Here is an 11,611-nt window from a genome sequence, read left to right as displayed (position 1 = left end):
GTCGGACACGACTGAGCGACTGAACTGAACTGGCTCAGCAAAAAAAGCACGTGACCCGTCCTGGCCTACGCGGAAGTTGGGAGAACTTCTGCGGGGTGGGGGCGGGTCTGAGAAATGCTTCCCTGCGGGATATCGGAGCGCTGTGTGTAATTCCGGGTGTCCACCACCTGGTGGCGCTAGTGGTAAAGAACCAGCCTACCAATGAAAGAGACAGAAGAGATGCGGGTTGGATCCCTGGGTTGGGAAGATCCCCTGGAGGAGGACATGGCAACCCATTTCAGTATTCTCGCCTGGAGAATCCCAAGGACAGAGGAGCCGGTGAGGGGGTAGGGGGGCGGCTACAGTCCACAGGGTCGCACGGAGTCGGACACGGCTGAAGAGATTTAGCACGCACGCACCACCTGGTAACCAGCAACAGAGCTACAGTCAACAGAGACAAATTTGCAAGATTTAGCGCAATTAATGCCAGGGCTGAAGTTTAGGAAAGTGGCGTCCTAGTCCTTTCTCTATCACAGTGAAATCATGCTGTTTCATGTTTATTCAGGATTTTATTTAAGGTTAATTCCTTTTGGGGACAAGAGATAATATAAAGAAATTAACAAATGAAAACTCGAGTAATTTGGCCATGTCTCTTCCCCACTGTTTCTGTTTCTTCATCTGTAAAAGGACGGAAGAACTTCTGCTCCTGGGCGCTTCAAATGGAACCTCACAATCCCAACTTCTCCTGGGCACGCACATCCAATCTCATTCGGCCTCAAGGCTCTCAACAGCTTTTCCCCAGCTCCCTTTTCCAGCAGGATTTCTCTTTGCCTACACAGGCAAGTCACCTCTTCCCTCCCAGGGCATCAGACCCTCCATCTAACTGTGCTTCAAGTGCACATCCAGGTGTCTGAGCTTGACTGCCTTTAAAATGTTGTTTACTAGCCTTCAAGTAGTCTCTCTAGGGCACTTGCATCTGGTTTTAAGCGTTTTGGAAAACAATGGCTACTTAACCAGTCACTTACTTGGTTCCCTTGGCAATTGCTTTAAAATATAGAATCAAATTAGAATGGAAATCTTCTTTCTTTCATTAAAGTCATGCACACTTTCCATTAAAATATTCAAAAAAACCTATATATATACTATAGTATATACTATATACTTTAACAATTCATCCGGAATCAGTAATTGGTAACCAGCTCAACCCTCTGATGTTTCCCACCATCAAGGAAAGGAAGCCCAAACTCCTTAACAAGATATTCAAGACAATTCACAGTCTACACATAACCAGCTCCAGCCTTATTATCTACAGTGGTAGATAGGGGTAGTAGATCCCTAAGTCATCCTGGTGCACTTCTTCTCCCACGACATAGTACTTCAGTAGGTAGGGTATCCACATTCTCTAGAATGCCCTTGAACCTCATCTCCAACTTTTCCAAGTCCAGATTAAATACCACTTTTTTGCAAGAAGCCTTTCCCATTCCTCGCATTTAATGGCACAAAATACTCAGTTGTCTATTGTTTGTTCTCAGTAAATGTAACATGTTTTGTGTTTATTGATACCCAGTATTCTAGAAATAATTCCAGTGTCCAAATAGCAGAGGACTTCAACATAACAAGTAAAATGGGTTATAAATATTATAGCAGACTGTATAATAAAGCTCATTCCCAGTTTAAGGATGAGCTGTTCTCATGAAGGCATTAAAGCTTCTTTCACCTTGTTTGTGTTAAAATAACTTTGATACAGGTAATAGAAAACCTGTCTCTACTAGATTAAACAGCAAACAAAATGTAGTGTTTCCTGTAGTATTTCTCAAGATAGCAGGTGCTGAGGTTAATTAATTCATGTTTAATATTGTCAAGGACCCAGATTGTTCTCATCTTTCCACTACTCCATCTTCAGCTTACTGACCTTGTCCTTAGGTAGTTCTCCTCAGGGTCCCAAAGTGGCTGCCATAGTTCCAGGCATCACTTGAAGACATGGTAAAGTTCAGCCCAAAAAAATGACACTAGTCTTACTTTAAATTTCTTCTTACAAAGGAGTCAGTTATACCAGAAGACCCCTCAGAAGATCTTTCCTCCTATTTATTTGGCCAGAACAGGACCCCATGCCTCTCTCTACAATTTCACTAGCAAAGGAGATGGGATAATCATCACTGATAACAAATTAGGATTTATCTTTGAGTTATATTGGTGGGGAGGGAGTGGGGGAAAGGCAAGAACTAAGGCAATATCAAAACAAAAGCTGAATTTTAGTCAGTATCTCAGTCATCTATTCCTGCATACAAACTATCACAAAGCTTACTGTCTTAAAAAATATATATATTTTCCTGAAGAATCTGGGCTGGGGAGAAAGGAGTGATTCCCAGGAAAGAAGGGAAGATTATTAGGTAAGTATTTAAAAGTATTTCTCTGCAACTTATTATGCTTTATGATTTGAAAATCAAATATCCTTATGTTTAAATTATTCTTGTGAGTATGTGTGTGTGTGTGTGCTCAGTTGTGTCTGACTCTTTGCAACCCCATGAACTGTAGCCCACCAGGCTCCTCTGTCCACAGGATTTCCCAGGCAAGAGTACTGGAGTAGGTTGCCATTTCCTTCTCCAGGGATCTTCCCAACCCAGGGATTTAACTCACCTCTCCTGCATCTTCCTATGGATTCTTTACCACTGAGCCATCTGGGAAGCCCCCAGATTATTCTTATATTGGTCTTTTACACAAAATATGGTATACATTTTGTATATTTGGAAAATATACACAAAAAAAAACTGTATATTGATTTAGTCAGTAGTAAGTTGGCTAAACTCAACCAGCAATTTTCTTAGAGGGTGGTAGAATCATTTTTACTCTTTTCCTTTGTTTTTTTCCTAAAAACTAGCTACATAATGGACTCCACATCTTAAGTTTTCCTTTAAATAATAATGCTTAAATGAATGAAGTAATTTTTTCCCTAAATCTTTAGCTTGCAGACATCTAAGAATTAAGATCAGGAGGATAGCAAGTAACCCCTTTGATTTAGCAAATAACAAATAAATATTTAACAAATAACAAATAATAGCAAATAACAAATAACAAAAAATTATTTAGCAAATAATTTGATAATGGAATTACTAAGCATGGGAATATTACCCTTTTGAAAATCAGTAAATCAAAAAAAAAAAGAAAATCAGTAAACCACAGAAGCTTTTGAAGACATAATAAAGTAATCATTCCCCTCTTTTAATCAGGGCAGGTAGGAAAATTGCAACATACAGTCTTTGTTTTGTAATATCATGTTATCGTAAATAGGCCTTCTAGTTCTCTTGTAACTTTTATATATCTGAGGCAAAAAAAAAAAGTTCTTAAGTGGTTGCTATAGTTAGATTCATATCATTTACTAAAATAATACATGGTATTCCTTTTGTAACTGTATCTTCCATCTTCTTATAAATGTATAACTGTCGCTATAACAATACCCAGTCAGGTGATGAATGTTCATATATTAATGTTACCTCTCTCCCTTTTTTGTGCCCAAGAAACCCATGGCAGTGCTTGAACAAAATTGAATGTATTTCAACATCATCTTTGTGAATCATAGACCATTAAAGCCAGAATCAGCCCCAGAATCAGCTCTCTCATTTGATGAGTGAAGAAAGAACTTAAAGAATTTTCTGGAAGTTTTCAGGCTAATTAGTGGTAGTGTGAGATCTCATTATCTTGTTTTCTGGTTGACTGCTCTTTACACCACATAATACTATTAATGATTAACATTAAGAACAGAGCTAAGTTTAACCAGGTTATCAAGTCAGATTCCTTAATGTAGAGTTGGTGGAGCCCACTCAGTCATGTTCCTGCAGGGGGCAGGGTTTCCATTCTGTCCTCAGGGGCAGAGAGCTTATCCTCTATCCTCCAGCCCATCACACCCAGAGAGCCCGCCTACCACTGTGTATACCATCAAGCCCCACTCACAGATACCCAAGATCCCTGTTTTGTTACATGTCCTAGCGGCCCAGGAAAAACCAGGGTACAAGGAACGTGCTTGATAAGGTGCTTCTCTCTTCCATGCTTGTTTTTTAGTTAGTGAGGAAAAGGGGAAAGGAAGAAGGCAATTGATAGTGTATTTCTTGCCATCTCCTTGCCATCACAGTGAATTTAAAGCCAAATTTTAAGATTAGAATCTGACAGCTCAATCATATAAGTAGGTTTTTTGTTCTCAAATGCTAGTTGAATTTTCCCCCTTAAATAATTATTTGGATTTAGAAATCCCAGGGTCTATATTTTTTCAATATGAAATTATTCCATTTGCTTCATTTATTTAAATCCACAACTCATCTGTTCAATTCATACACTTATAAACAGGAGGAAGGAAAATGTACTCTAACTCTCTAATATTTTTTTAACAACTAAAGCACAGCTAAGAAAATGAAGCCTCTTCATTCCCCTCTTCCTCCACCTTCTCTTCCTCCTCTTCTTCCTTTTTGACCAACAACTGCTATAATCCACACTAATGAGGTAGACTGTGCTAAGAATTTTCTTCACTTAACATTTCTCATTATTAATAAATTTTACACTGACAACTATAAAGTGAACACTTAGGATTTATGCACCTAACCTAATTACATATGCTGCATGTATGCATTTCATTATTTACTTGACAGATTCATTCCTTGATATCATAAATAATTAAATAAGAATCAAATATTAACAATCAGATACATATTAATTCTCCTCAAATCTGTAGAAACAAACTATATTTTTATCTTCAGTTCAACAAGCACTGATTAAAATGTCTTCATTAGGCAAATTTCATAAGCAAAGTTCTTGGTCTACATTTCTTACCTTCTCTAAAAATTAAACCTGGGTCAAATTATTTCAGAACTACTTCATGGAAAAAAATAAATATAGCAGTATTTTTAACAAGTCATGGGATTCATAATCTTTCTCAAGCACTGCTGCATCTTATATATGAAACATTAATCTTTGTGTTTGTTAGGAATTTTCAAATATAGTTTTTATTATAAACGAGGAACCAGCACCATCTTGGTTCTTAGTAGCATGTTACCAGAGCTTCCTGTCTTATGAGTTGATGGGTTTAGCCAAATAATAATTATATAACTAGTTTAAAGAATAATTTCTAGACATTGTGGATAATGGTAATTACTACATTTATTGGGGCTGAAATTTTACCCTGAGATTAAAATGTATAGCTGTTACTTTTTCTGCTTTTAAGAAGCTAGGTTTAAATTTTATTATTCGTGTATATCAACATCTTCATTGATCAATCTTTTCTCACATACCATCAAATTTGCTTTGGTAGAGCATACCATACAATTTCATCATTTAAAAAATGTTAAAGATTCATGGATAGCCACATTATTCATAATAGAAGATTAATGCCAGGCTGACAGGTTTTTGTAAAGATCTAACTCTTTTTTCCTAAGTGCATATACCATATCTATGTGAAATGTACCTCTGATGTTGCATATTGATTACTCTCTCTTCTCAAGCTAAAGAGAGAATATTATGGAATGATTGTCAGGGTTAGTGTGTCTCTGACCTACACATGTACTATTAATAATTTATGAGCTGACTTGAAATACAGCATCAAGAAACCAACTGAGGACCACTGCCGCTGCCTGGAATGACATATACTCGAGGTTGACAGCATGTGCACCCAGATTTTGAGGTCCTGTTGTTAAAATATGCAGAGAGACACAAACGTTCTAAGTGCCAGAGCTAACTGAATGGAAGGAAGCCATGCTTCTTTGTTACAAATCTCTGGTAGCTATATTTGTGTCTTTTCATCCTATCCTTTCCATGCCATGAAATTTTCTTATTAAATTATTTAATCAGCTTGCCAAGTGAACTCATGGTGTCTATAAACATTAGAGTCTCCACTCAAGAAATATGGAGGTACAGAAAGCAGAAGCTCGGGTTTTCTTACTCCCCACATTCCTTCACATCCAAGCTTGTCTGGGGTGGATCCTTCCAGACTGTGTTCTGTGCTCACACAAAGATAGTGGGGGTGGGGAGAGAGGGTCCCCTCCACACACTCTACACACTGTGCTGCAGTCTGTTTTTTTCATACAACATATCTAAGACATTTCCCAGATCAGCACATATGTTTGTAGTTCTTTTTTTTTTTTTCACTTTTTTCTCATTTATTTTTTAATTGGAGGAAAATTGCTTTACAATGTTGTATTGGTTTCTGCTGAACAATAATGCAAATCAGCCATAATTATACACATATCCCCTCCCTCTCGGGCCTCCCTGCCTCCCCCCAGTCCCACTCCTCTTGGTCATCACAGAGCACCCGCCTGGGCTCCCTGTGTTATATAGCAGCTTCTAACCAGCTGTAGTTCATTTTTTAAACAACAACATAGTGTTCCATTTTATAGAATACCATGGCTCATTTATCCATCCCCTTATTAATAGATTGTTAAGCTGTCCCAGATTTTTCACAATTGAAAAACAATGCCACATACACGGGAACATATATACTATGTACTTGCTTAACTGTTTCGCTAAGACAGAGTTCCAGAAGTGAAATTGTTAGGTCAGTGACTAATCTTTTAAATCTCTTTAACCCATCAATTACGTAAGAATCAATAAGTATTACTATTTAGGATTTAAATATTATAACATTTCATTAATAGATTCGCTTGTAATATGTAAGTGTAGTTTTTTAAATACATACTTTTACAACTTTAAGAGTATGGAGTAATTTTGGAAAAAGATTATGTTTTAGTTACATTAATTTCATATGTGAGTAGCTTTCTGCAAAAGCAGACTAAAGTCAAAGTTGTTTCCAGTGTTTTAGCAATATGTCATCAAGTCACATGTCTGTATATATTATTTTTAACATCATTGTCCAAAGCAGCCAGTCTTCATTTCAGCAGTGCTATCCATAACTAAGGATGTTTATGGAGATTGACAACTGTTAAACCACTGAATGCTTTTCAAAATATATTAAAAAAATGTTATGTGTGAAAACATTTCATCTAGGAAATCCAATTAAAAGCAAGGTTATATTTATTTGAAAGCATCACAAGTAAGTAAACTTATAAAATTTCCTACTTTTCACCTAAACTGCTTGAAGCCTTCTACAAACAGCATCATGGTTACCTATTGTGTCAGGTTCTATTATATGAACTAGAATATGTTTTCAGAGAAGAAGCTTGCATCCGATGACAGACGCTTCCTATCTGCTAGGACTCATATATAAAAATTGTAACACTGATCATTTCATGTAGAGATTTTTCCATAGCGAGAAAATAAAGGGAAATCTTGTTATGCTAACTGACTTACTAGTCAAAAGTAGCCAGGACATTGAAACCTAGAAACTAGTTAATGGTTTGTAACAAGTCAGAAATAAAGATGTTCAACCAAGAAAAATGACATTAAGCAGCACTGGCTACAAGAGAAAAGAGCAGCCTGTCAGAATCACACGAGGACGGTGGTGACAGGTAGACAATAAAATGGGATGACACTGGGTCCTCTCACCGGGGGTGTTTTCAACAGCTTTCTCTTGGGAGTTTCCATGCACTTCCTTTGTAGGAAACCTTCCCTTTAAAAATGGCAGCAGACCCCTTGGAGGTCTTATTAAAATTCTCCTTCAGTGTTATGAAGTGTGTTGTTTAAGGCAGATGGCAATACCTGAACAGTTCATTCCTCATTGTATAAAGGAAAGTGAAGAAAACAGTCATATCAAGAAGGTAGCTTGTGGCTGACATATCCTAGTAATATTGCACGGTGGCCATCGTCAGAGAAGAAATGAATCAAAGGGGAAAATCAGTCCACAATCCCACCTAAGATGGCAGAAAGCATGAATCTAAACAGAAGCAATATGGTACATAATGAATATTTCATATTCAGATTGATACCCATTATATCTGCAAACAAATTTCATATACCAGTTAAACTTCCATAGCACCACTAGGATAAACATGATTTTTTGTTTTAAGAGAAATTTCCTTTCATTCATTCTTTACTAGAAAACTGCAGCTAAAACAGTGTAACTCTTCCTACCTTATTATGGACTATAAAGGCTATGCCACGCAAGAACTGAAAGAAAGCAAAGAGCTTAACTATTGCCCAGTGACTTCTTTAATACAAGTAATTTCAAGGAATCAATCTACTTTATCTAAAATAATGCTATCACTTTCTTACTTAACCCTGTTCTAATGTAAAGTTAAATCATTTCCCGTATGTCTAAAGTATTATAATACCACTAAACTATTTCCAATAGAATAATAGCTTCGAGAACACTCTTCTAAACCACTTCTCTCTTTTTTTATTCTAGCCCAACATATTTTAAGTTATATGACAAAATAAACATTTCATAACCTTTTTCAGCTGAATTTTTTTTCTACTAATGTCATTTCAACCAGTGGGAGATCTATATTTTCCATGCTGCAGTTCAACATCTAAAATTATTTCTGATATAGATTAGCTGTCCCTTCGTGAACCATGAAAGACAAAATCTAAGCCTCTTTAAGCCCGTCTTGTTTGACAGCATGCACGTATTTACATGAAATATAAAGCAAATATTTGTTCTTTTCATACAAGCTGTCAGCACAAACTTGCATTGTTTAGAAACCTGTTTAGACAAACAGAATTGGCATTTACCACATAACATATGGTAAAAGGTCAACAATAGGTAAAATCAAAGATTATCGAAAAAGAAAGAAAGCGTTGACATGCATTTGTGGAACCAAAGTTGATCACATTATGCCATAACTCATGTAGTACATTGACAATTAAAACTTCATTGTGTATTCATTGTTTGTTTAAGAAAATGTGAGGCTTAATTTTAGTTGCTTACTTATCAGAGTATTAACTTTTGTTTCACTGCAGGGATAGGTGTAAGAAAGCCTTTACCTGAAAAGTTCCCAATTAAAGTTGCTTTTCAGCTTTTTCTCCACAGAACTTTCTAATTGCTAATAGGAACATACTCTGGACATTTCTTGATATTACTGCCACCTAATCAGGGTCACTGAGCTACCAACTCCAACTGCCAGGACAGTCAGGTTCTTGCTTTAAGGAACTAGTGATTCCTGAGTGTGCAGGAGCAGTGGTTTACCAAAAGATCAAATTTGCTTTCCTCCTGCCTGTAGGATTTGCACTATCATGGCTTTCCGGGCAAATGCCTCCATCCCGAGGGCACATTTCATCTACCTCTAGACCTGCTCTGTTCTGAAGCCACAAGGACGGAACTTCTTCTGCTTCCTATGGACAGTGTCCCATCTGCTGAACACACATTTTAATAAGTGAACTCTATTTCCAGGGAAATACCTATTGGTATTAACAAGAAAATAGCATCTCTACAAGATTTTCTGAAAAGAAATGCTGTCAGTGCCACTCATTCTACCTTCAAAGACAAGTCCCTGTAATTACTTTCTCCCCTTCATTTCCTTGTCTGGATAAAGCAACGAGATCAAGAGAACCTATCCATTTTCCCCAGATACCTTCCAAACTGTGCATCCGCTTTTGCAGGCTGGGATCAGAAATTTCATTATCTGTATTTGTATTAGTAATTCACTGCACAGAGAGAACAGGGGCAGAGGAGGAGAGCAAGCATGAAAGCAAACATCAGACAGACAATTGTATATATGCAAATGCTTGCAAATTTCTGCCAGCATCTCCCTATCTATAACCAAGCAACATGGAAGCCTATTCATTCCTCAGTCTCTTCACTGCCAAACATGGTTGTGGATTTCAAGGGGAAAATTCAGGAAACATTGAACTTTTAGCCACTGAGACTAAATCTAACTCAAAAACTACTACATAAAAGGCTAATGCATAAATATAATCAATGATTTTCTAGAAAGACATGAGATATGCAACCTCCTGGCCACAGAGAGCAGAAAAACAAAGATGCCCTGGGAGGGGGTGGGAGAAGGGATCTGTTGCAAGTGACTCTCCAGCCAAACTGTCAGAGGACTGAAGGGTTGCCTCCAGGCTTCATGTTGTGCATGTGCATAAGCTGCCTGGGCAAGAAGGGGTATGGGAAACCAAAAAGAGGCACGATGAAGAAAATGCCCCCAAATTCATAAATACAAAGTGTTCACTGTCAAATGAATATACATGGTGTTTGAAAATGACAGCAAAAATCATCATGTATTTTGTTTTGCCTTGAAATCAATTATTCTCACTGTTGGTAATAGAAAATTTCATGACTTCATTCATTCTTATATGTATACTCTACTCACTGCAAATCCCTTTCACATATAGTAATTCCATTCATCCTCAAAATTATGTTTCAGGGTAGGGTCAGCATTATACCCAATTTACAAGTAAAGAAACCTGGACATGGAGGTTGAACCAGCTCCACTGTGAACAGAGAGCTAAAGGGGTGGCCTGAGGAAAATCAAGAGACTTGTGAGAAGAGAAGGGACAGTGGGTAGGTGAAACAATGGGTGTTTACTGTGTCTACTAGTTGTCCTTCAGCTATGGCCCCTGATTCATTCTGTCTGGTATTATGGTTAGATGTTTTCATGTGTATCTGCTCTCGGATGGACAGCCCCTGAGAACTATATATCTGTTATCATTGTATCTTGAAGGACCCAGGACAATCCTTAGAATGTAGGATACACTCAATAAATGTTTTTTTTGACATTATTGTTTCAGTAAACTAGTTTAAACTAGTCTTTTAAGCTAAAAGACCACTTCAGGTTTTTTAAGTTCTGTGGTGTCTTGTTCTTTTTATTTCATGGATATACATAAAATCTCAAACACTGTTAAATACCTTCTAACACTGTCAAAGACAGAACTTCAACAGGAGAAGCAAATAACCTATGTTCATAATTTACACATATTTTGACTCTCCTCTAAAATCATTTCTTCAGTTAATTTTACACAAGTAAGAAAGAGTAAGCTTCTGCGGTGCCTTTCTAAGTCACTTCATTTTGCTGTTCTATTTTTGTTCAGCAAATGCTATATTTGCTGAAAATTCGAGTGCCTAAGACTGTTAGCGTGCAGTTGTTCATCATTTGGATTTCACTGCAGTGTAGAAATGACCTTAGTCTTTCCTTGAGTCATTTAATTTCCATCTTTCTGGCCGTTCTCAAGGAGTCTCCTCAAAGCCTGTAATCTCAAGTACTGCCTCTTTTCCTTCTTTCTGGGTTTATAGCCACCCCGCTTGAGATTGCCCAGCCTTTTCTGAAGTTAGACATGGCCATGAGCCTGAGTTCTTATCAAGAGATGTGGTAATGGTTACAACTACCAGATCATCTGTTTAAGGATGTCTGGGGTTTGATTTCAAAGAATCTGGCAAAGAGGGACATATCTGGGGCACAGAATGGTACAAGTTCTACCATATGACCCTAACTTGAAGCTAAGTGATGGGCACATGGGGGTGAATTATACTACATTATCCCCACTTTCATTTCAATATATTTGGAATTTTCTGTTGAAAAGTAAATTCAAAGGTGCTGGCCCTAGTTGTGTTGTCTCCTTTCCTTATCACTGGCTGGAAATAGAAATGACTGGAGCAAACTTGGAAAGCACCTGTGGAGGATGGCAGAGCCCCCCACCCCCCCACCCCCCAGCCTGGGTCCTGGAGCAGGACTTGTCCACCTGTCTTGTAGACTTCCTGAAAGAGAAATTGATTTCTTGCTCATTTGAGCTATTGCACTGTGGGGTCTCTGATAGC

Source organism: Odocoileus virginianus, chromosome 1, assembly GCF_023699985.2.
Source record: "Odocoileus virginianus isolate 20LAN1187 ecotype Illinois chromosome 1, Ovbor_1.2, whole genome shotgun sequence".
Lineage (NCBI taxonomy): Eukaryota > Metazoa > Chordata > Mammalia > Artiodactyla > Cervidae > Odocoileus > Odocoileus virginianus.
The sequence above is the reverse complement of the archived record's forward strand: the minus strand, read 5'-3'. Positions refer to the sequence as shown.